The following is a 26,914-nucleotide window of genomic DNA, read 5'->3' on the forward strand; positions in this document are numbered from 1 at the left end:
ACTCTGCTTCTGATATCCTGCCTGAGGAACTCCATAGCTCAATGCAATAAGCAATACAAGCTTGCTTTCCTTCTCCTAATGCGCTGCCATTTGGAATTGTCAGTATAAAGTGTTCTTCCTTGAGGCAGTAAGTCATTAAAACTTGATTTGTTTTTATAATTACAGGTTACTTTATTCAAGAGGGCTTTTCCACACTTTATTATGATGAAACTGGAAGAAACATGACCTCCTTTAAGAAAAGCATTTGAAGAAACTCTCATGTAAGTAAGCACTCCTTCCAAAACCTACCTCTCTTGAGGGTAAGGCCAGGTGGGAATTCTCTTTTAGTAAAATAGAGTCAGAGTTATACGCAAAATGGGAATCTCATATCTAACGTAGACCAACTGAGGGTTTCATCAGGAAAATAATTCTCAAAGTCCAAGATATGTTTACTATTATAGGTACTTGAGAAAAAAAATAATGGCAACTTGGGAGTCTAAGGAACCAAGGGTCATTTTGCCCCCTTCCAAGGTACCTTGAACTTAAGCAGAAGAAGCAGAAGAAACTTAAACACCACAACTTAGAAGGAGAACTTTAAAACGCAGAAGGGAACCTGAAACTCAGTAATTTTAGTGGGGGAGTGAAGTAGTACTTCCAGAAATAGTTGATTTAAAAGAGAAAGGGCTGTGAGAAGTGGGTGGCCTGTGAGCCCCTCAAGAGCTTAAAGCAGTGCTTCTCAGTGTAATGTGCACATCAACCACCTAGAGATCTTGTTAAAATGCAGATTTTTATCCATTAGGTCTTGAGTAGTGCCTGAGATTTTGCATTTGTAACAGGCTTTCAAGTGATGCTCATACTATTGGTCCTTGGTCCACACTTTGAGTAGCCAAGTCCCTGTGGAATGTCACAAGGCACACCCCAAAGACAGAGATGTTCAGCAGTAACAAGGAAATGGTACCAGGAAGTGTAGCCCCTGATCATCAACTGAATGGCTAAGCTCCATCTGGATTTATAAAAGGAAGCCTTTGTAAGGATCTCTGCAAGTTTTCTTCAGTGAGACGGAGATTTCTATAGTACCAGCAGGTGTCAAGCAGGCATGTTTAAGGATTTCTTCCATGTATTAAAATTTAAACTTCTTTTTTATTCTTTAACCCTCAAGGTGGTTTTTATATTGTCAATGAAAACAAATTAATCAACAGTTGATTGAAGAAAGAAATGGAAAATTTTATTCAAGCCAGTTTGAGGATTTTAACCTGACTGAGAGACAGTCTTCAGAAAACTCTGAGATTGTCTTTCATTATGTTTATGGTTTCCTTTGCTGTGCAAAAGGTTTTAAGTTTAATTAGGTCTGATTTATTTTTGCTTTTGTTTCCATTACTCTAGGAGACAGATCCAAAAAAAATATTGTTGTGATTTATGGCAAAGAGTGTCTGTCTATGTTTTCCTCTAGGAGTTTTATAGTATCCAGTCTTACATTTAGGTTTTTAATCCATGTTGAGTTTATTTTTGTATATGGCATTAAGGAATGTTCTAATTTCATTTTTTTACCTGTAGCTGTCCAGTTTTCCCAGCACTACTTATTGAAGAGACTGTCTTTTCTCCATTGTATATTCTTGCCTCCTTTGTCGTAGATAAATTGACCATAAGTGTGTGGGTTTATTTCTGGACTTTCTATCCTGTTCCATTGATCTATGTGTCTGTTTTTGGTGCCAGTACCATACTGTATTGATTACTGTAGCTTTGTAGTATAGTCTGAAGTTAGGGAGCCTGATTCCTCCAGCTCCATTCTTCTTTCTCAAGATTGTTTTGGCTATTCGGGGTCTTCTATGTTTCCATACAAATTTTAAAATCATTTGTTCTAGTTCTGTGAAAAATGCTGTTGGTAATTTAATAGGGGTTGCATTGAATGTGAAGACTGCCTTGGATAGTATTTTCATTTTAACAATGTTGATTCTTCCTATCTAAGAACATGGTATATCTGTCCATCTGTTTGTGTGGGCTTCAATTTCTTTCATCAGCACCTTACAGTTTTCGGAGTACAGGTCTTTTGCCTTGATAGGTAGGTTTATTCATAGGTATTTTATTCTTTTTGATGTACAGTTTTCGGAGTACAGGTCTTTTGCCTTGTTAGGTAGGTTTATTCATAGGTATTTTATTCTTTTTGATGCAGTGGTAAATGGGATTGTTTTCTTAATTTTTCTTTCTGATATTTTGTTGTTAGTGTACAGAAATAAACTTAAAAGCTTTGCATAGCAAAGGAAGCCATAAACAAAATGAAAAGACAGCCTACAGAATGGGAGAAAATCCTTGTAAATGATACAACCAACAAGGGCTTAATTTCCAAAATATATGAACAGCTTATACAGTTCAATATCAAAAAACTAAACAAACCAATCAAAAAGTGGGCAGAAGACCTAAATAGACATTTCTCCGAAGAAGACATACAAACGGCCACGAGGCACATGCAAAGATCCTCAGCATCATTAATTACTAGAGAAATGCAAATGAAAACTGCAATGAGATACCACTTCAAACTGGTCAGAATAGCTGTCATCAAAAAGTCTACAAATAATAAATGGTGGAGAGTGTGTGGAGTAAAGGGAACCCTCCTACACTGTTGGTGGGAATGTAAATTGTTGCAGCCATATGGAGAACAGTATGGAGGTTTCTTAAAAAACTAAAAACAGAGTTACCATATGACCCAGCAATCCCACTCCTGGGCATATATCTGGAGAAAACGATAATTCAAAAAGATACATGCACCCTAATGTACATAGAAGCACTATTTACAATAGCCAACACTTGGAAGCAACGCAAATGTCCATCAACAGAGGAATGAATAAAGAAGATATGGTACTTATATGCAATGGAATATTACTTAGCCATAAAAAAAATGAAATAATGCCACTTGCAGCAACATGGATGGACCTAGAGATTATACTAACTGAGATAAGTCAGACAGAGAAAGTCAAATATCATGATATCACTTATATGTGGAATCTAAAAAAAAAATACAAATGAACTCATTTACAAAACAGAAATAGCCTCACAGACATAGAAAAACTTATGGTTACCAAAGGGAAAAGGGTGGGAGGGATAAATTCAGAATTGGGGATTAACAGATAGACACTAATATATATATAAAATAAATAAACAAGGAAGTCAACTATACTTCAGTAAAAAAAAAAGAAAACTTAAAAAAAAGAAAGCTCTGAGGTCAAACACAGTTATTATACACAGTTTTTGAGACAAAGGGTTATATGTCAAATGACATATTGACAGTTTACACAATCCAGATCTGCATATGCAAAGGCAGTAGTGGGTCATCTTGACCCTTTACAAGATGAAGAAGGAATGTTATCTCCTAAGGAGGTCTGGTTAAGGAAGATGCACAATACACACCAAAGAGGAGGGAGTAGGAAAAAAAAAAAAAGAGGAGGGAGAAGGCCCAAAGGGGCAGAGAAAATTTTGTTTAAATTTTTCTTGTCTTGCCATAAAATATGAATTTTATTTCACTGATATAAAAATATGGTCCTGGTTACAAATTTAAATTTAGTGATTAAAAAAAAAAGTTACTGTTTATTGAGTCAGGACTTTGTCAATCTTTGAATTTAGCCTTGTCAATCTTTTCCGGTGCCTGCTCGTTAATCCCCATAGAGGCTTGAGGCTAAAGTTGTGACTAAGTACTTAACACTGAATGATGAAGCAGTGAAAGACATCTTTTTCCCCTGAAGCAGAATGTAAATTCATTCCTAATGGAAATCATGGCTTTCAATCTCTAAGTATTAGTGAATTCGTAAATCATCTCTAGCATGTCAATATTTGAACCACTTTAGGAAGTATTTCTCACAATAACCAATCTATTTATCAGAAACATATTTAATTTTTTTCCCTGGAATTTTTAATGCTTTTAATTTAATTTTTTGTTTTATAATACAGTTTTATGTATTTTGTAAAAAGCTGTTTACAAGTAGTGCATCCCTTTAACTGTATAGTAATTTTCAGTGGAGGTTGTTTAGAGTATGCAGTTGAAATCAAGACTCAAGCATAATCAACAAAAATACATGTACCAGTTCAGCTCTCCCTAAACTCAAAGCTAAAGCATGCATGTATCCTGAGCAAAATAAGAATGATCTCTTTAATTAAAACTCCATCTCCCATGGCTGGAGCAGATGGATCACTTTAAATTGAGTCACAGTTGATAACCATTTCTCCAAGATTTACATTTCGTACCCAGTATTCCTGTAGAACTCTTATGCTGTTCAGTATATAGTTACTTGATAGGAAAATTTACTAGAGACCATGTAGAAAATGAATTCATTATTTTAAATAATTTTTAAAAATATTATTTGTTTCCCAGTTAATGGTTCTGGAGGAGAATGTATAGTGAGACAATTGTTATTAATTACTTGACCTTATGATTTTCAATCATTCTCTCTATGGAGTTGGGTATCTTGGATTTTTTCACTTAAAGTTAAAATGTGAGTATTTTTCTATTATTAACTACACTTTGAAAACATCTGATAATGTTTGTATAGTTTGTCATTATATGGATGCTTTTACATTCAGATTGGACATTTTTTCCTTATTTTTTCCCTAATTTTAGCAATAAATTGTGTCTGCTTGACCCTATGGTTTCTTCAAAGAGACGTTTATGTATTGCTTTATTTTTCTGCTATATTGCTTAGTTATATCTTAAAAACATTTTTTCACTTAAGGATCTTATAAAGCACTGAAATTTCCTATTTTTAACATTTTTTTAGAGTTATTAACTGTGTTTTTTAGAAATCTAGAGGCTTCTTATTCTATGCATGTACATATTTTAGAAGGGAGAAAAGCTAATTTTATTACTGTGCCCTTTTTCTGTTTTAAGGACAGACTACATCTGATGTATTTCAAAAGATATATGGAACTTTCCAGTTGTATTCTAATTACCCTTTTTAATGATGTTTAATGTTGTCATATACAGTGAGCCATAAAACGCTGTATATACACCGAGGATGCAGATGTTAATGACTGCTTCAAAAGACTATAGTTTAGGGAATGTGCAGCATTGCAGCCAGGAATATTTTTTTCCTATCTCTGGAGGGATTTTCAATGTAGCAGTACTTAGAGGAACTGCATCTATGATTCTGCTGAGTTTACCTCAAAGGCATTTTCTGTTTTATCCTTTATTTGCTAAGCAGCCTTCAAGCAACAAACTTACATGAGAAAACCATAGTGTACTGACTTAATTAAAACTTCACAGCCAAAATTCATTGGAATTGAATTTCAATATTTAATCAAAACACAGCTTTTAAATGAAAATAACAAAGGAGGGATTTGAGACTAAGTTATTGCATGACTAAGAGACACTTTGATTTAACCATGACAGGTACACTGATGGGTCACTGTCTAGGGTGCTCTCCTGACCTGTGGATCACTAAATTTGTCTTGCTAATGAATAGCCCCTCCTATGTATTTTGCAGGCACTAAAGCTCAAGTCAGCCAACATTAAAATCATCATCCCATCATTCTCCTGTACTTTTTATTGTGGTGAATGACACTGACATCCCTCTAGTTACCAAAGCTTGAAGCCCTAATTTCTCCTACTCCCTCCCTCTCCTTAATAATCAGTGTCCTTTACGAAGACACCTTGGCACACAGCTCTGCTTACACAGGGACAATGCTAATTGACTGGCTTCATCAGTCTCTTTTTCTACAATTTGAGCAAGGAATTTAGAAGAACACAAGAGCAGTGGAGTCAATCAATTCTAGAACACTCTTGTAGAAATCAGTGAACTCTTGCTCTAGAGAGGTGAGCAAGGTCATGTGAAAGCCAGAGTGGCATTGAATTCAGAATGGTGTTGCATCCAATTAAGTTGTGTCTGCAGCAATTCTTGTGTCTTCCCTGAAAGTTGAGTGTGCAGCTTTTTCTAGGTCCCAGTGAGATTTAGCCACAAAATACAATTCCTGTTTTTAATATTCTCAAATTACTTGAGGAAGCCTGAGCAAGCCTTTTCTGCTAACAACCAATGCATAGATGATCCTAAACCATAAATGTTAAAGGGCATTGTTCAGGCACTGTATCAAATGGGCATTAATGGTGAAAAGCATAGTTGGATTGAGTCCTGGCTCTGCCACTTACCAGCTGTGTGACCTTAGACAGATCATTTAACCTCTCTGTGCTTCAGTTTCTTTATGTGTAAAATGATGATAATAGGACTTACCTCATGAGAATTTTCTGATTATATGACTGGAATTTCTTCTCTCTAATGGGCATTTTGTGTTTTTCTTTTGATTTATAGGAATTTTAAAATGCATTATGGGATAAATTTGATAATAAAAAAAAGTTATTACTTTTGATTTATAGGAATTTTAAAATGCATTATGGGATAAATTTGATAATAAAAAAAAAGTATTATGGGGCTTCCCTGCTGGCACAGTGGTTAAGAATCCACCTGCCATTGCAGGGGGACACGGGTTTGAGCCCTGGTCAGGGAAAATCCCACATGCCGCGGAGCAACTAAGCCTGTGCGCCACAACTACTGAGCCTGCACGCTAGAGCCCGTGAGCCACAACTACTGGCCCCGCGTGCCATACTACTGAAGCCCACTCTCCTAGAGTGTGTGCTCTGCAACAAGAGGAGCCACCGCAGTGAGAAGCCTGCGCACCGCAACCAAGAGTAGCCCCCGCTCGCCGCAACTAGGGAAAGCCCGCGCATAGCAACGAAGACCCAACACAGCCAAAAATAAATAAATAAAATAAATAAATTTATTTTAAAAATAAATAAATGAAATGTATTATGAATAGTAATTTTTGTATGCATTGTGTATATTTTGAGAGACATGTGTGTTCTAACGTCCTTTTACTTCTGGCCTTGTCTATAGATAAGAATTATTCTGATCACTTGACACACTATTACAGTGTTGATCCAGGAAGTTGTTATGTACCTCTGCAATCACCTTAAAGACTGTTTCCATTCACTTCCTAAATTCCATGATTTATTTTTCTAAATGTAGATCTCAAAGGAAATAGGTACTTGCAGGAAGACCACACCCAAAACAATCCACGATATGAAAAAGGAGTTATTTTGTATCATTTTCCCAAAGATTATATTTTTTTCTTCTACGCTAAAGCAATAATAAAGTAACATCAGTTTGGTGCAATAAGGGCTAAAGTTTATTTTCCACTTTCACTTAAAAGGGGAACTGTCATTCTTCTTTGATCAGGTCGTTGATGAGCTTGAAACTCATTACTGAAAATAAATTTCAGTATTTAATTCACTTGTGTGCTGAGGTCAGCATGTAATGGCTTTCACAAACGTTGACATTTTAGGAATTTATTAGCCAGTTGACATGACGTTGGTGACTTGAAATTGTAAACGGTAGGAGTTCTTACATCAAGAATATCAGCAAATGCTACAAATTAGGGTTGGGTTTTTTGGTTTTGCTTTCTTTTTTCAGAGCGTTGGCTTTTAAGCGTTTGCCAGCACACCACTGATACCATTTTTCCAACATCCTGTGTTTTTCCCATTTTGAAACCGAATGACTCTTTCAAATCCACTCAAACCTTTGGCTGTAATACTCATTCCACAGCAAATGTAAGTAGATTTCTGATAGAAGCCTGGTATCTTCTGTCTTTGGTAGAAAGCAAGAACATAAATCCATTCTGCTCAGAATATGGTCAGAGTAAAGACTTGCTCTGTCTTTCTTATCCCATCTGTCTTCATAGGTAAAATTTCAGCTAAACCTTTTGAGAAATCTGAATTGAATATTTACAAAGTCTTATAATTCAGGTTGTACTCAGCAATTTTAGTTACAGAAAAAGTAGATTTTCATCCAAGAGAAAAACCAAGAATGTTCTCTAAATGAATATGCATAGAATCAGAGAAAACTTTTTTACTTGGCAAATATGCAATTCAGAAAACATTAGCTTCTAATCTCATTCAAACTGCCTTTGAGAGAAGTATTAGGTCATCTTATTCTGGTGGTAGTATTTGGGGTTCATAGAAAAACCTAGACTTGTTTCCCTTTATTTTTTGTTTGATAAGGAAAATTCTCATTAATAAAAACTAAACATAATGGATAAATGTAATTCATACAACTTACCAGGATTCCCTGCTTACCTGTGGAATCCTCAAAATTACCCTTCCCAAATGTAGAGCAGCAGGTAGATTTGTTATTCCCTTTAAGAATTTCTTTTCGAGTATGTGAGCTAGTAGTATTTAGAACAACACTATCAACCAAAAAGCAGAAATTCTGGTTAACAAATAGCTTGATTAAAAGTTTTATCCATATAACGTAAGGTAAGACATCTATCTGTATGAGTTGGTTGAAAGAAAAAAGTTATATTAGTCTAATTTGTGTGTATTTGTTTAATAATCATAATGTATAATGCATTTTAATAAGTGTTATTGGGAGTAGTAAGACATGACCACAGACATCCACAGAGAAGCTTACAATTATTTTCATGCTGAAATGATGCAAAGCCAGCAAGTACATCTTAGGCAATTAACCCAAAGACATAACTTTATTGTGCTCCCATTTTTTTTTACCTGTTTTTTCCTTTATTGAGGTATAATTCACATGCAGTAAAATCTGCCTGTTTTAAGTATACAGATTAATGAGTTTTGGACAAATATATATTGTCAGGTAATCACCATCACAATCAAGATATAGAATATTTGCATTGCCATAAAAAGTTCCCTTTTGCCCTTTAGAAGTTAATTCTTTGATTTCTAGTCTAAATGATCACTTGCTTTCTAGCGTAGATTAATTTGCCTTTTCTAAACTTTCAAATAAATGATATCATACAGTGTGTATACACTGGATCTGGCTTCTTTCACTCAGCATAATAATTTTACATTATCTTATTGTTACATATATCAGGAGTTCATTGAATTCACCTATTGATGGGCATTTTAGTTGTTTGCAGTTTGGGGTTATTTTGAATACAAGTGTGCAATTCTTTGGTAAGATGTGCTTCCACCTCTCTTGGGTAAGTAGTTAGGAATTAAATTGCTCAGTTAACATATTAAGTGTATGTTTAACTTTATAAGAAACTGCAGAACCATCTTCCAGCGTGGCTGTGCAATTTTGTACTCCCACAAGCAATATATGAGATTTCTGATTACACCATATTCTCACCCAACACTTGGTATTGTCCGATTTTTAAACTTTTTGATATTCTAGTGGGTCTGTAGTAATATTTCTTTTTAGTTTTAATTTGCATTTCCCTAATGACTAATGATACTAATCATCTTTTCTTGTACTGATTGTTTGTCTTCTCTTTTGACCCCTAATTTTTCTTCTACATGTCTATATCACATGCTAGTATTTAAGCCTCTTTCATATGTAAGCAAAATAAACTCACTGGATGGTTTTGACCAAAAGGCACTTTACTCACAAAATACCAGAGAAACTAAGGAAAAGTTGTACAGTCAATCCTTGGGTGAAGAAGAAACAGGAGCAGGTATCCTTTAGTATAAATGTAAATGTAAATAGATCCGTTTCTTACAGAGTTAACATTTAAATGACTCACTTCCAAAGCCTGCATACCTCACAATTCCAAATTTTAGATTTCTGGAAGAAACATTGCTTCTATTTGAATTAGGATCTTCTTTAGAAAATTATACTTCTTAAATGCTTTCCCTTTAAATTATGGGTTGGGGGGGAATGTCACATTTGACACAATTTCTTATCCTATGTTATAGCTTCTTCTCATTACTCTGATCTTTCCTTACAGAATAGCTTAGCCTCATATTCACCTTTATATGGTGATGATAAAGATTCTAAATGCACTGGGCAGAAAAGAGGACGGAAATCTGCCTCACACCCACCTCTTTGATAATGAAGAGAAGCAGACTGTCAACGGGACTGTGCCCAGGTGTAACAGGTCGACACGGAAGGCAGAGTGAATGGTGGACCACAGAGCCTGGAGAACTGGGCAGAGAGCTTGCTCATGCCAGAGAAAATGGACACTGGACCCCTGGGGCAGAGACCAGTGCTTCACCTGTGGAGGCAAGGATGATTGTGGATGCATGAGAATTTGTAGGTAGGTGATAGGAAGTTGAGAAACTTCATGCCTAAAGATCTTATTTTCTTGGTCAAGAGTTCTGACGGTGAGAGGAGAGATGGTGGCGCTTGAAGAAATAAGGGAAGAAAATAGCTTCAGTGAGGAATAGCTTTAAGAACCAAGGAAAATCTAAACTCACCAGGCAAAGTTGGAGAGAGGCTCCAGGAGAGACTGTAGCCCACACATTTGTAATGATTCCTAAATGCATACTTTTGTAATATTTTCTCTTAAAGCCCAGCAATCTGGAATAGGGAGAGAACAGCAAGAAAATGAAATTATTACTAAGACTGAACTTTTTAAGGAAGTTGCTGTAGAAGAGAAGGACTAATGTGATACATCGTAACTGTTTATTCTGGAAAGAAAAAAGTGGAGCCTAGCGTGTGAAGCTAAATTGACCTCACTGTTTTTGGTATTTGGTTTTGCTTGTGTGGTGAAGTCCTTCACGTTAAGAAAGGAAAAGGATAGACACTTGCTAATATTTCATTATATTTAACACTGGTATTGGTACTTTGCTGACTGTAAACCCCATTTTTTCATGTATTTTGTGATGAAATATATTATTGGTAATCTTTAATGGTAAGGTCATCAATATAATTACCTCTGAAAACCTCTGCTTATCCTGTAAGACTCACTTAGCTTAAAACATCTCCTCTGTATTAAATTTTCTTTAACCCCTCCAGGTGCATATATATTCCTTAATATTTTGTAAAAGTTCTCTGTTAACATAAGCCACATTGGCAATTTTGGGCATGCATATATTTCTATTTCCTCTACTAGTAATTAAGCACTTCCAGGATAGAACCAACATCTTTCTCTCATTCTTGCCTTAATACCTAGTACTTAAAATATTTATTCAGTAGATGAAAATTTTGGAGAATCAAGAGATAAAGTAGTACATCAGCCAATCACAATACACCTTTTAAAGAAATGCTTGATAATGGTAATTACTAATATTTATTGAATGCTTACGATGTGACATTCCCTGCTGTAAGTGCTTTTCTTATTACATCTTACTACAACCCTATGATATGGGGAAGCTGTGGGTTAGGTCAAGTAACATGCTTAAGTCCGCTGCTAGCAAACAGTAAAGCTGACATTTGAGGCCAGGAAGTATGACTGCAGCCTGACTGATTAACCTGACGTCATTTTTTATTACATTGGTGATGAATATAAAAGTCAGTCATGGATACATAGCACACATCTACATAAAATCACAAGTGTATATCTATATATACAGAACATTGTGAATTATTTCCCCTTTTATATTTTCTATTTATTACTAGCATTATGTTCCTTAAAAATGGACTTGCTTTGATATACTAATGAAAACCTGCCTACCCTAACGGTTAATTACATTTTACTGATTTGTAGTGATGGATTGCTTTCTATATTAACTCTTGTGTTTAAATACTCATTTTCCAATGGCTTCGTAAAGTCCCTGACAACAAAATCAATGCTTTTAAAAATAATAAGGCCTTCCTTTACCTGTACTTTCTTACCCTATATGCTGTTCATTCTCTCAATCATTCTTTAATTTATTTAATAAGACTGACTAAAATATTAATTAGGTTTCTAAATATTTATCTAAAAGTAAAGAAAACACAGTAATCACTGATCAAAGTCCATTTGTTCTTGCAAAAATATGTAGTTAACTACATATGTGGTTAAAAATAAATGTTTATTCCTGGAAACTTAATGCAAATGTATTGTATGGAAACCATATTGTGGGGATGAACTGTTCTCTTAATAGATTCTAACCAGACTTGGCACCCAGTAACCAGTGAGCTGACACTGACTCACACAGTTTGGGTTTAGTTTTGATTTTATGTAAATATGATATATTTGGCAACATTTAAAATTAAGGAAAATTCATACAAACTCTGATTTCTGTTTTCCCTTTTAAAAATCAGATCTGGCCACTGAGCCCATCTTTTTTCAAGGCAACAATTCGCTCCTCCTGAGCAACGATAACCCCTTTAGATTATGAATATGACCTTATTACCCTCTGTTCTCCCCAGTTACTGAGTTCACCCTGGCCCAACTCACTTGGCTGCATAACCTGCCCCATTCCTGCAGACATTTAGTTTTGTCCCCCTTATTCCAAGCTGGCTTTTCTTCATATAAGCACTAGTAAATACCATTTATAATTTATTATTGCTTATAATTATTAACTATAATTATGTCATTATTCAGTAACTCTTTGTTTTCTACTTCTTAAACTTTAAAATAAATGGCACAGAAGATGCTAAATGAGCTAAGCTATTTTGAGAAACACTGCAGTATCTTTGGATTTTCATACCCGGGTCATAGTGCTTAATGAAAGTGACTATTCATCCTTGACATGCTAAGAAACATGGAAGAATGCAAAGAATAAATTACATGGCCTTCAGTTTGACAGCATCAATGTATCTTAAGGTTATAACTTTATACCCTCAATTTCTATTTTCAAGTGCAACAAAGAAAATGAAATCATGCATGAAAACTTCTGGGACAACAATGAAAGGAGTTTTCTTGATCAAAGAAAATTTGGAAATGAGATACAACTGTTAGACAAAAATTTTTGGTCTTGGAAAATAATTTCTATTACAAAAAATATTTTTAGCATACTGAGTTGAAGTCACATTTTTCATTAATATTTTGAACTTCACATAGACTTCATCTAACCCCACCCCCACTTTTAGTTCCCTTGATGGAAGATTGTCCATTTTCTGAGGAAAAAAGTAACCAGTGTTAGTATACAGATTTTAAGAAATAAAATGGGCTTTAGGAAAGCTGATGTAGAAAGTGGAAAAAAGGTGACTTAAGACAGATATAATAGTTGTGGACCAGCCCTAAGAAAAGGTGTGAATAGGGGTGTATCTGTCCTATAATTTTCTTACAACATCACTACCAACTATACAACTGGCCTTTAAAAATATTTTGAAAGCAATGTTGATTACATGTATGAAAGGTAGTTAGATTTCCAATAAGCAATAAAGAATTATCTTCTGGGACTCTGTCTCTATTCACAGTACCAACCTGACGTTTTAAACTAGCCAATCCATTTATTGGGTAAAAATACACTGTACACATCAATGAACAAGTTATTTCCACCCTTACCATTATAGTGATGACCATGTAGACACTCAGATCTTGCCTTAAATGTTTTCTGGAAGAAAACATGGAATAAATATAAATAAGTAAATGAAAAGAATAAAAGGCCACACTTCGTCAATGGAGTCCTACAAAACCAAACAAAAATGAAAAGAGAATGTAGAACTAGTAATTCCTCACTAGCATACATTTAGGAGTTCATAAATATTTTAAGACATAGTTGTTGAGAGGAGAAAAACTGACCAAGAAACTAAGATGTATTTATCCACAAACTGTTAAATGATCATTTGCTTGTATTTTAGCATCTTGTTCTCTCTTTATCTACCTTATGTTTAACATACTCTGATACAAACCACATACTTTCATTGGAAACACTTTTCTTGAGACTAGCTTAACCTTTAAAAACACATGTGGGGGCTTCCCTGGTGGTGTGGTGGTTAAGAATCCACCTGCCAGTGCAGGGGACATGGGTTCAATCCGCGGTCTGGGAAGACCCCACATGCCTTAGAGCAACTGAGCCCATGTGCCACAACTACTGAGCCTGCGCTCTAGAGCCTGCGAGCCACAACTACTGAGCCCACGTGCCCTAGAGCCCACGTGCCACAACAACCGAGCCCATGCACTTCAACTACTGAAACCCCATGCTCTAGCGCCTGTGTGCCACAACTACTGAGCCCACATGCTGCAAGTACTGAAGCCCACGCGCCTAGAAAATGGGCTTTAGGAAAGCTGATGTAGAAAGTGGAAAAAAGGTGACTTAAGACAGATATAATAGTTGTGGACCAGCCCTAAGAAAAGGTGTGAATAGGGGTGTATCTGTCCTATAATTTTCTTACAACATCACTACCAACTATACAACTGGCCTTTAAAAATATTTTGAAAGCAATGTTGATTACATGTATGAAAGGTAGTTAGATTTCCAATAAGCAATAAAGAATTATCTTCTGGGACTCTGTCTCTATTCACAGTACCAACCTGACGTTTTAAACTAGCCAATCCATTTATTGGGTAAAAATACACTGTACACATCAATGAACAAGTTATTTCCACCCTTACCATTATAGTGATGACCATGTAGACACTCAGATCTTGCCTTAAATGTTTTCTGGAAGAAAACATGGAATAAATATAAATAAGTAAATGAAAAGAATAAAAGGCCACACTTCGTCAATGGAGTCCTACAAAACCAAACAAAAATGAAAAGAGAATGTAGAACTAGTAATTCCTCACTAGCATACATTTAGGAGTTCATAAATATTTTAAGACATAGTTGTTGAGAGGAGAAAAACTGACCAAGAAACTAAGATGTATTTATCCACAAACTGTTAAATGATCATTTGCTTGTATTTTAGCATCTTGTTCTCTCTTTATCTACCTTATGTTTAACATACTCTGATACAAACCACATACTTTCATTGGAAACACTTTTCTTGAGACTAGCTTAACCTTTAAAAACACATGTGGGGGCTTCCCTGGTGGTGTGGTGGTTAAGAATCCACCTGCCAGTGCAGGGGACATGGGTTCAATCCGCGGTCTGGGAAGACCCCACATGCCTTAGAGCAACTGAGCCCATGTGCCACAACTACTGAGCCTGCGCTCTAGAGCCTGCGAGCCACAACTACTGAGCCCACGTGCCCTAGAGCCCACGTGCCACAACAACCGAGCCCATGCACTTCAACTACTGAAACCCCATGCTCTAGCGCCTGTGTGCCACAACTACTGAGCCCACATGCTGCAAGTACTGAAGCCCACGCGCCTAGAGCCTGTGCTCCGCAGCAAGAGAAGCCACTGCAATGAGAAGCCTGCGCACCACAACAAACAGTAGCCCCCCACTCGCTGCAGCTAGAGAAAGCCTGTGCACAGCAATGAAGACCCAACACAGTGAAAAATAAGAATAAGAATAAGAATAACATGTATGTGTGTGTCTATATTCATATTCAAAATATTGATTTTTTTTTCAAAATACAGAATAATATATAAAATAGCCCCAATTCTTACCATTTTCTTTTTTATTATTGAGTAACAATTGGGGATAAATGACAAATAAAAGTATATATATTTAAAGTATACAATGTGGTGATTTAATATACATATACATTGTGGCATGATTACCAAGGTCAAGATAATGAACACATCCTGCACCTCACATAGTTAACATTTTTTTTTTTTTTTTGGTGGTGAGAATGCTTAAGATCTACTCTCAGTAACTTTCAAGTACCATATCCTTACCCTCTTGACTCCTATGACAAATAATGTAAAGTATTACATAAAGTTAGAAAATTTATATTTTCCAGGAAATTGCAAAATGCTTACCACCAGTTCCTCTCCGCAAAACACCCACTCTTAACCGTTTCTTATGATTCCTTTCCCTCACCAAAATATACATTTATTCACATACATGTAGCTAGTTTTAAATCTACTTTCACAAAAAGGATCTTATTCTGTATTTTTCTTTTTTCCATTAACATAGATCTTAGAGATCTGTTCACACTAGCATGTATACCAATATTTGATTATTTATCATTATGGTAGAGTATACCATCATATTCATACATTGTAATGTACTAATGTAATGTCCCCTTTTGATGAACAGCATTTTGGTTGTTTTTAACATTTTGCTCTTATGAAAGTTTCTGCACTGAGTATGCTTGTACATAAATTTTGACAGGCTTTTGTAAGGCTATTGATGGGATAAATTTCAAGAAGTGAGCAAAAGGTACAAATATTTTAAATTTTGACGCTGTGAAATTGTCCTCCAGACAGAATGGAGCAACATTTATACTCCCAACAACAAAGTATGAGAGAGCCCATTTATCCACACCCTGGGCAGCACTGGAAAAATCAAAGTATTTAAATTTTTGACAGTTTAATGGGAGAATAATGTACTTTTTTCATAATTTGCATTTTTCCATGTTACCACTGTTACTGAGATTGAGCATCATTTACATGCCATTTATTGTCATTTGTATTTTTTTAAAAATGCCTTGCTCTTTTAAGAAATTGGTTTGTTCATTTTTTTCTTATTGATTTGCGTAAGCTTTTTGTAAATTAAGAAAATTACCATTTTGTTATTTGCATAAAAATGTTTTTCAAGTTTGTTATTAATTAATTTTTCAATTTTGATTTTGAAATTTATTATCATCCAGAAGTTTTGTTGTTAATTTTATAAGATCAGTTTTTTCAATCTTTTAATTAACAGCTACTCAAAAGCCATTTTGTATTACAATATTTTGACTAGCTTCACTCACATTTTCCTCACTTTTATTGATGGCCTCATTTTTTAAAATGCTTACTCCTTTGTGCTATTGGAAACTTATCTTGTTGGAGTGTTTGTTTCAATTTGCAGTTGTTTTCACACCACTTAGTGAATGATGCATTTTGTATTGTACTTGAAATTTTGATATGCCACAATTACCATCAATCTAATTCTCCTAGGTGTTTAGGTCTATATAAAAAAATCTCTTTTCTGCTTCATGGCCCTGACATTTGTTTCCCTCTATCATACTACCTTAAGTATTTTCAATAAGAATAGGTACATTTTATTGAGTGACTTTGCCTTGAAACATTTTTATTTGTTTGTGTGTTTAGTTATTTAATTCATTTTAAGATTATGACTCCCTAGAAGTGAGCGGAGGTGTGGTACACCTGACTTTCCCTGAACGCCTGTATTTGCTATCTCATTGAATTGCTTAATTTATTCCTAACCGTCATACTTCTATGCAGGTATTAATTATCCAGTGTTGCAGATGGTAAAAATAAACTTCAAAAAGGTCATGTATCTTGTGCAAAGTCACATAACTAACAAGCGTCAAAGCTGAGATTCAAACTATATACGTCTGACCCTAAATAAAGCCCATGCTTTTTCCACAGCCCTACAGTGTTAGATTCACGAAAATACTTGACAGAGTCAATTGCAGAGCAATTTCTACCAGACAGTTTTTCTGTTGTTATAAATAAATTTATGGGAACACAGCCACTGCCATTTGTTTACATAGTACTGTGAATGCTTCTGTGCTACAAAGACTGAGCTGAGTAGCTTCATATTGCATGAAAAGCCTAAAAATCTGTCCTTTATAGAAAAAGCTTGACAACCCTTGCACTAGTGTATTTTCTCAAAACCGCACTATGGTTGCCCTGCATAAACAGATCAACTTTGTTTATGTGAACAAAATGCCAGGTAAGGATTTTCAACATTGATTCAATATTGACTGATTCTTCAACTCCTGTCACCTTCTAAAAATGCTTGAGGCACCATTTATGTTAAAACTTATACTTATTTAATTTTGTCATTATACGATGCAACCCCTTAACTCATTGATGTCGTTCAGAAAAGTGAATAAAAGTTCAGAGCGTAAATTGATCAGTGGAGATATTTATAAGGCCTAGATATGTCATCAAATACCTTGGAAAACACTCTTTTAAGCTTTGCGGTGATATGAAGAATTTTAGAAGTATTCAAGGGATACATCAAGAATAAAAAACTGAGTTTAATGTAATAAGGAAATAATACTGTCTATATACTATGCAAATTTAAGAGGAGGCCAAATAGACATTAATGATACTGATTATTTACTTGAATTTTCATTGCTAAAACGCTTGAGCCATTAGCCAATTAACATAAAGTGCAATTTGTGAGATGTGGGAGAGGGAAAATGTCGCTAGAGTATATCCAAAGTGATTTGATTCCAAGAGCCAGCTGAGCTCTCAGCAGCTCTGCCTCTTCAGCTCCTTGACTGGCGACCACATCCTGTGGTACTCAGAGCCTCTCCTGCAAATGTCACCTTCCTGCCGAATGACCTCTTCCTTCTGAACTTGTATAGAGCTTGAATTGCGTTTAAATCAATTGTGAATAATTTTTAGAAAAATGTGAACACAAAAATTCAGGGCTTATTTAAATTGATAAGGAGTAAAAATTAATAATATGCTTCTAATCGGTAAAAATGACTTCCTATCATTATTTACTTGAAGAATAAAGCTTTTCATATTTCAAGGCAACCTATATATATATATTTTTTAATTAATTAATTAATTTATTTATTATTTATTTATTTATTTATTTTTGGCTGTGTTGGGTCTTCGTTGTTGTGCACGGGCTACCTCTAGTTGCGGTGAGCGGGGACTACTCTATTGCGGTGCGCGGGCTTCTCGTTGTGGTGGCTTCTCTTGTTGCGGAGCACGGGCTCTAGGCACGCAGGCTTCAGTAGTTGTGGCATGTGGGCTCAGTAGTTGTGGCTTGCGGGCTCTAGAGCTCAGGCTCAGTAGTTGTGGCGCACAGGCTTAGTTGCTCCGCGTCATGTAGGATCTTCCCAGGCCAGGGCTCGAACCCGTGTCCCTTGTATTGGCAGGCAGATTCTTAACCATTGTGCCACCAGGGAAGCCCGCAACCTATATTTTTATCTGTACCCTAGACCAAAGTTCCTCATCCTTGGCACTGTTGACATTTTGGGCCAGATGGTTTTTGGTTGTGAGGCTGTTCTGTATATTGCAGGATGTTTTCCAGATTCTCCAGTCTCTACCCACTGGGTGGCAGTAGCAACTCCCAGCCCCTTGCAAATAGTGACAAAATTAGCCCTGGCTGAGACCCACTGCCCTAGATAAAGATGTGTGAAAACCTGTATCAGAACCTGTACTTTATCATCTAGTTAGTCATAAAAACCATGGTTTAAATAGGCAGCCTGCTGACCCTCTCCTGCTCTTTTTCTTGAGAATTATATTTATTTATTCATCTTTTATGGGGAAGCAATGTGAAGACTCAAATGTTTACTCTTCAAATTAAACTGTCTTTACCTCTAGGCTCTGCCATTTGCTAGCTGTATGGCTTGACAAATTGCTTGACCTCTAGGGGGTTTCAAGTTTCTTCTAACAGGAATAATATAAAGTACTTAGCACTATGCCTGATATATGTTAAGTGATTAACAATTTGGGGTTATTATGGATGATTAGATTAAGCTGTATTATGATTAAAATTTTTTTTTCCTTCCCTATAAAAAGATTTTATATTTTCATCCCATGAAGTTCCTGTATGGCTTGCTTTGGCCAATAAACTGTGAGTGAAACTAACCACTTTCAAGAAGAGGCTTTAAGAACCATTGTAATGGTCTACTACCTCTACCCTGGCTCTCTCCTGAAACCAGCAATGTCTCCGATAGGGGCTGTTCCTTCAGCCTAGGACCTGCTCCCTCAGAATGAAGATGCCATGGAGCAGAACCACAGCCTGTGATAGACATATAACTTGAACTAGGAATAAACCTTGGTTGTCCAGAAGGAATGAGTCCTAAGTTTTTTGTTTCTGTTTTTAACTGCAGCCTGTCCTGGCCTAAGGTAATTGATAAAATAATTTATCAAACATTTCTTGAACGTATATCACATGCCAGACATTATGTTACGGATAAAGAGATTAGCACAACTCTCCATGCTGTTTTAGAACATAGATTTCAGTGGTAGAGAAGAGAAAACATGGTATTAAACATAACACACTGTGATGGAGGCAGCTACAGATAGGGGTCAGGGAAGAGCCTCTTTGAGTTGAAACTCTGAACAGAAAGGCAGAAAAAGAATCAAGCTAAAGGAAGTATAAGGCAGAGAAGCATGGGAGCATGGGAGCATGGGACATTTTCCTTTAATGGTAAAGAGTTGGGAGGAAATGGAGCATGCAATGCGTCAAAACAGGAAAGGGAGATGCCACAGATAGTTTAAAGACATAGTGATGCCCATGTTCTGAAATTTGGGATTTATCTTTTTAGTCAAAGGGAAACCATCAAACATTTTTTTAAATAATTTTTTAAAATTTATTTATTTTATTTTTAGCTGCATTGGGTCTTCGCTGCTACACACGGGCTTTCTCTAGTTGCGGTGAGCGGGGGCTACTCTTGATTGAGGTGCCCGGGCTTCTCATTGCGGTGGCTTCTCTTGTTGCAGAGCACAGGCTCTAGGTGCATGGGCTTCAGTAGTTGTAGCACACGGGCTCAGTAGTTGTGGCTCGCGGGTTCTACAGTTCAGGCTCAGTAGTTGTAGCGCACGGGCTTAGTTGCTCCACGGCATGTGGGATTTTCCCGGACCAGGGCTTGAACCCACGTCCCCTGTGTTGGCAGGCGGATTCTCAACCACTGCGCCACCAGGGAAACCCCCCATCAAACATTTCTAATCAGGAAAATGACAATGTCCTAAATTATCAACTTGATCATTGACTGTTCCTACTTGTTGCCTCTTTAGAAGACTTAATGCCCTTGCAACATTATTTACAGATGTTCATCTGTGTCTGAATGTCTTATTTCTCAGAGCAAACTCAAAGAGTATACGTGCTTCTAATGAGCCAACATTCAACTTTTCTAATATTGAAGTTATTACTTTGAGAGATTATGATCCTAAAAGTAATCTGGAGAATTCACTTATTGAATATCATTAGATGTTTACTTCTTGTTGAAATGTTGCCAGTGATGTGGTAGTGTTTCAGGGAGAAAGATAATAGCAGCAAGAGAAATAACAACAACAACAAAAACACAATAGTGAGCAAGTCCAAAATAGAAATAGAAAGTTGTCATTGAAAAGGTTTCTGGAAATGGAAGACTCATCTCTTCATTATTTGAATTCTCCCTGTTTGGGATTCATAAGGAATCACGGTCATTTTGTCATTTTTTCATTGGGGCTGGGTGGATCTATTCCACTGATAATAATGCCATCCTCTATATATTTTCTGAAAGCTGTTTCTTGCTACAGAATACATTCCTAACTGATAAATTAGGACACTCAGCCCTTCCAAGAATTGTGTATCCATTATTGTCACCATCATCTTATTATTATTATCATATCATTATCATTATTGCTATTATATATCAAGTGGTTCTGCTCTCATGACTACACTCTGAGATACAGTCTCATCGATCATAACTGTGACACATGGCCACAGTCAACGGCAAAGGGATACAGAGAAAATGAGTTCTTAGTTTTTTAACTTCTATAGCCACTCTGTCCAATTTTATAGCCATAAGCCACATGTGATTATTTAAATGTAAATTTAAGTTAATTTTTTTATATTGGACTATAGTTGATTTACAATGTTGTGTTTGTTTTAGATGTACGACAGATTGATTCAGTTATACATATACATATATCTATTCTTTTTCGAATTCTTTTCCCATTTAGGTTATTACAGAATATTGAGCAGAGTTCCCTGTGCTATACAGTTGGTCCTTGTTGGTTATTTATCTTATATATAGTAGTGTGTATACGTTAATCCCAAATTCCTAATTTTTCCCTCCCCAATTACAGAATATTGAGCAGAGTTCCCTGTGCTATACAGTTGGTCCTTGTTGGTTATTTATCTTATATATAGTAGTGTGTATACGTTAATCCCAAATTCCTAATTTATCCCTCCCCACCACCTTTCCCCTTTGGTAACCATAAGTTTGTTTTCTAAGTCTGTGAGTCTGTTTCTGTTTTGTAAATAAGCTCATTTGTACCTTTTTTTTTTTTTTTTTGGATTCCGCATATAAGCAATATTATATGATACTCGTCTTTCTCTGTCTGACTTACTTCACTTAGTATGACCATCTCTAGGTCCATCCATGTTGCTGCAAATAGTTAAATAAAATTTAAAATTTAGTTCCGGGGTCTCAGTAGGCAGGTTTCAAGTGCTCAAAGCTGTATGTGCCTAGTGGCTACCATAGGCCTCTGTGCAGCAGGTGTAGGACATTTTCATCATCACAGAACATTCTGTTGGAAGGTGCTGCTCTATAGTAAAGACATGTAGTGGAGAAGATGTTTTGCCAAACTTCCATAGTGCCAGCATGGCTAATATAGAGCAGATCCATGTGCAAGGGTTCTTTTAAAAGATTAATAATCATTTGTCTATTTTTGTTGAAACCCAAATATTTTCTCTCCTTACTGATTAACATTTTATATTTAGAAAGGGGAAGGTAACAATGGATAAATTAAAAAGTGACTGACTGTACTCTATTGTCTAAAATTCAATGGAATCACCTACAAACTTTGATCCTCTACTGCTACTACAAAATTCAAGTAAAGGCGTAAAATAAACAAGACAGCAGTCTCTCAGAGATTTAATGTCACTTTCTTTGCCAGCCATTCTATAAAATATTAATGAGGACATTTGTGGTAATAAATGTTAATACATTCTTCTGAACGTGTGAACACTGGCAGATGATTCTTTATAGTGGCATTCAGTAGTAGGAAGGGTTTGTTAAAACAAAATTTTAATTTTTAGGAAGCTAAAAATAATGCTTAAATTCATATCCAAAGTTTTTAATAGTTTTCTATTTTTTTTTAATTGGAGGAAGGTAATATTTTGCAGCAGAAAGTGTTTGAAACTAGGAACCCAAATACTGGGTCCATAAAGTACCTGAATCTTGCTGTTATTTCTTCATCACAACAGTGCTAGGGTCAGGAAAGAGTAACTAACATCTTCTGAGCCTCCCCTCTATGACTGAGAGACACTCTAATCCATCCCTAGTTACTTAATGGACATGACTTATAGTATCACTCAATATGTGGTGTTGAGAAACAGTTCAAGAAACTCTTTCATATACTATTGTGTATATACCCCCAAAATCCTTATTTGAGAAATAATTGAATGGATACTCTCTTTTCCTCTGTTTTGATGTAACAACTGTGGTCTATATGTTATTTATGTGGTATTTCTTAGACCACTCGAGGATGGGAGCATGATTTTGAAATTTATTTTTTCACTAACCTGTAAATCATGTCACTGTTGACATGTGTGTAACTGGCATGATTTTTGCAAACACTGATTAAATTTGCCTTCTATAAGGTCGATAATTTTGTTTGATATCTCTGTTTATGGTCATAGTAATGTAACCTTATCTTTTTGGAAATTAAGAAGTGCACATAGAGCAACCCAGAGTAAGATTCAAAATTTTATTCTAGTGATCCTCATTAAGTAGTAAAGGCATGCCAAGAATATTGTAAGGCCTCTGCTTTATGTGGCCCAACTCATTTATTTAGCAAATATTTATGAAGTACCTTCCTCAGGCAAATCTTTGTGCTGCATGTTTTGAGGGGCCAAAGGAGAGTTAAAAACAAAACAACAAAACAATTTAATAGTTGGTGTGTAGTCCCTACAAGAGTCATTTTCTTCTGGCAGCATACTGGAATCACCTGGGAAGCTGTGATGACCTGAATGTGTGTTTTCTCCCCCAATTGATATGTTGAAGCTTTCCCTCCCGATGCGATGGTGTTGGGAGCTGGGCCTTTGGGAGGTAATTAGAGCTCGATGAGGTCATAAGGCAGGGCCCGCATAATAGGATCGGTGCCCTTATAAAAAGAGACACCAGAGAGCTTACTTCTCCATCTACCATGCGCACATTGCACAGAGGTCATGTGAGCACAAAGCAAGATGGCAGCAACTTACAAGCCGAGGGGTGAGACCTCTGAATGAAACTTGACTTGCTAGCACATTTATCTTGGACTTCCCAACCTCCAGAATGGTAAGAAACTAAATTTTTGTTGTTTAAGCCACCTTGTTTATGGTATTTTGTTATGGCTCCTGAGATGACTAATACAGAAGCTAAGAGAATTTTTTAAAGCCAACAACAAAATCTCAAACCCAGTCCCACTTCCAGATATTCTTATTTAATTGGTCTTGTCTTCAGGGCATTTGTATCGTTTTAAAACCTCTTCAGGTGAATTTAATGTGCAGCCAGGTGTGAGGAGTACTGTCTTGGGAAGGAGTCTGTGTTTTTGGTTTCCATTCACGTACTCCCGATGGATGTGACAGTACCCACAGAAGCTTCTCAGTTAGCAGAGTACTTTGGATAAGGAGATGAGTCGGCCCAGGTTGCAAAGTTTCCTAGACTAATGTGTCATTTCTTCTCTGTTACCATCGGGAATCACTGTGTAAGGTAAAGAAGTATTAGGGCAGAAGATATAGCTGTTGTTCTCATGAGAGGCTTTTTGAGACCAGTGTTGTTGTTACTTTGGTGCTCATGTGATAACAGTTGGCTTAGTGTTTAATGAGAGGCAAACCTACCTTCTTCTACATGGACTCCCTTTATTTCCCTTAGGTCCTGGGAGAACTGAATATTTGGGACATATGTGGGACAGCAGGAAGCATGTGAGAGTTCTCAGAAGGTCCTCTGTCCTGGCATGTACGTTATTTTTGCTCTTGGGAAGACTCACGAATTTTGCAGGGAGAGTGGGAGGTCCTAGGGTGCAGGTTTGAGCTGAAACAGGGATATGGGGTTATTTATGTGACTAGATTTTTTTCAGTCATAGCATTGTAAAGTCTGGGCATACAGGTGTAGTTACTTATATCTTTGTATGAATTTAAGCTGATTTGCCATTAATAGTACCTATTATTCGGAAATTAAAGTCGAAGTTCCTATTATAGGAGTTTTAGTGTTGGGGATTAATGGGAAAGGCAATATTAGTTGCTCTCTCCATCTCATCCCAGTAATTTAAAATCATACAGGTAACTGGAAGAACAAAATACATTACTCTCCATGTTCCAACAGCTCTGAGCAGGACAGGGTGGTACCTTCCCTGAGGGGCATTATCTGATCAATACAAGAAAGAATTTCAAAGCATTTATAGTCTGTAGAGAACACTGAGGCCAGAGCTGATGCAGGGGGTACCAAAAGCTGCATAAGAGAATGAGAATAATTTGCCATTATTCCAGCTTTTTTTTTTTTAATTTTTAAAAATTTCTTTTATTTATTTATTTTTGGCTGCGGTGGCTCTTTTTTGCTGCGTCCGGGCTTTCTCTAGTTGCGGCGAGCGGGGGCTACTCTTCGTTGCGGTGCTTGGGCTTCTCATCGCGGTGGCTTCTCTTGCGGCGGAGCACTGGCTCTAGGCGCGCGGGCTTCAGTAGTTGTGGCTCCTGGGCTTAGTTGCTCCGCGGTATGTGGGATCTTCCCGGACCAGGGCTCGAACCCGTGTTCCCTGCCTTGGCAGGTGGATTCTTAACCACTGCACCACCAGGGAAGCCCCTATTCAAGCTTCTTCATCCTTCTTCATTCTCATAATCTGCTCGCTTTTGTCTCAGAGCCAGAGAAAAGAAAATAGAAATTGGTTAAGTGACGAGAGTGCACAGAGAACTTTGATTTCATCCTAGTGGAGAGGGTCAGATAGTCAGTGATGAATTGGTAAACAAACTGGTTCTTTGGTTAAAATGCAAAACTTCCTCCATCTCTCTAAATCTTCGGTCATACATTTGTGTGACTGTTTCTGTTTGGTTTTGGTCAATCTCAGGAAAATAGACTGAGTCCCACATTTGAGTTAAAGCCAAAATGAAACTGGAGGATATAAAGTAGAATTGAGGAATTCAGAAAGCACAAACATGAAATGAATTACAGATGTAAGCCCTTATAAACTTGCTAAAATTCGGAATAAGAATTTGTTCTTAGCATATGGTATGGGATTTTAAGACATCTAGATTATATGAGTCAGGTGAGTTATACTGTTTCCAGAGGAACACTCTAGTGGGGAAAAATGAGCCTTTAAAAAAAAAAAGGAGTCCCACATTAAACAAACAAACCAAAAAACAAAAAACAAAAAAACTTCACTTGCTATTGAACAAAATGAGTCCTTTTTTCTGCATGGACCCTGATCTCACTTTCAGTATTCTAGACACACACACTTGATGCAGCTAGCTCCCTGTGAAATTTTAGGAATGCAGTTACTCAGGAGACTTCAGGAACCTGCTTAAGTCCCTCACATCATAGAAATAGTAAAATATGTCCCCCGCGGTTGTGAAATGAGCTATCTCCCTGCATCCTTCCTTTTGCTTGGGAACCATCAACACAAAAGTCTTTGCAAGGTAAATTTGCAGCAGTGGTTCTCAAAGGGTATAGGTGGTGGTGGGTGGGTCAGCTGCCACAGCATCACCGGACACGGCTCAGAACTGCTAATTACTTGGAATTAGAAGCTCTGGGGGTGGGTTCAGCAGTCAGAGCATCAGCAAGCCTTGCAGGTGATTTGGATGCAGGCGCCAGTGTGCGAAGCATTGCTTTAAAATAACATCAGCTGTGGGAAGGTACAACAGTTGCTGTAGAAACAAAGTATTCAGTGGACACCTACAAAATAGGGGCAATGATAAGCCTGCAGAACCCTGACTCTGACGAGCACTAGGCTTTATAAACATTAATCAGGGACAGTGTAGTACAGTGATTAAGAGCATAGGCTCTGGAGCCAGATTTATAGGCTTGAATCCCCACCATTACCATTAAAGAGCTCTATTGCTGTAAACAAGTTCCTTAAATTCTGTGCCTTAATTTCTTTGCCTTAATTTCTTCATCTGCAAAATACCTAACTCAAAGAGTTAGGGGGATTAATGCATTAATATGTGTAAAGCATTTCAAACGGTGTCTGGAACACAGAGCTCTAAAAGTTGGCTATTATGTTTACATTTATCAATATAATGTATAATTTTATATTATTAAGACCCCTTACTCCAATTGTAAGCTTTGTATTATCCCTTTTTTGTACATATAAACACTGCATCTTCAAGAGTTTAAAAAACTTGAATTAGGATCCTTTCAATTACAAGTATCAGATCTAATCAAGGTGCTTTTTTTTTTTTTAAGGGATTTTATTGACTTGCATAGCTGAAAATTCTAGAGAGAGATCCAGGAAAGGTCTGTATTCATGGCATTCAAATAATGGTAGCAAGACCTGGGTTCTCTCCATATCATTTCCTCGGGAAGACAACTGTTTACCCTGGCTCCGCCTCACCCCTTCTGCTAACTCCTAGCTGAAAAGAGTGATAAAGTTAATTCTTAAATTGTGACCCACAAAATGGAGACTGCCCCAG

This window comes from Physeter macrocephalus, chromosome 5, assembly GCF_002837175.3.
Source record: "Physeter macrocephalus isolate SW-GA chromosome 5, ASM283717v5, whole genome shotgun sequence".
Lineage (NCBI taxonomy): Eukaryota > Metazoa > Chordata > Mammalia > Artiodactyla > Physeteridae > Physeter > Physeter macrocephalus.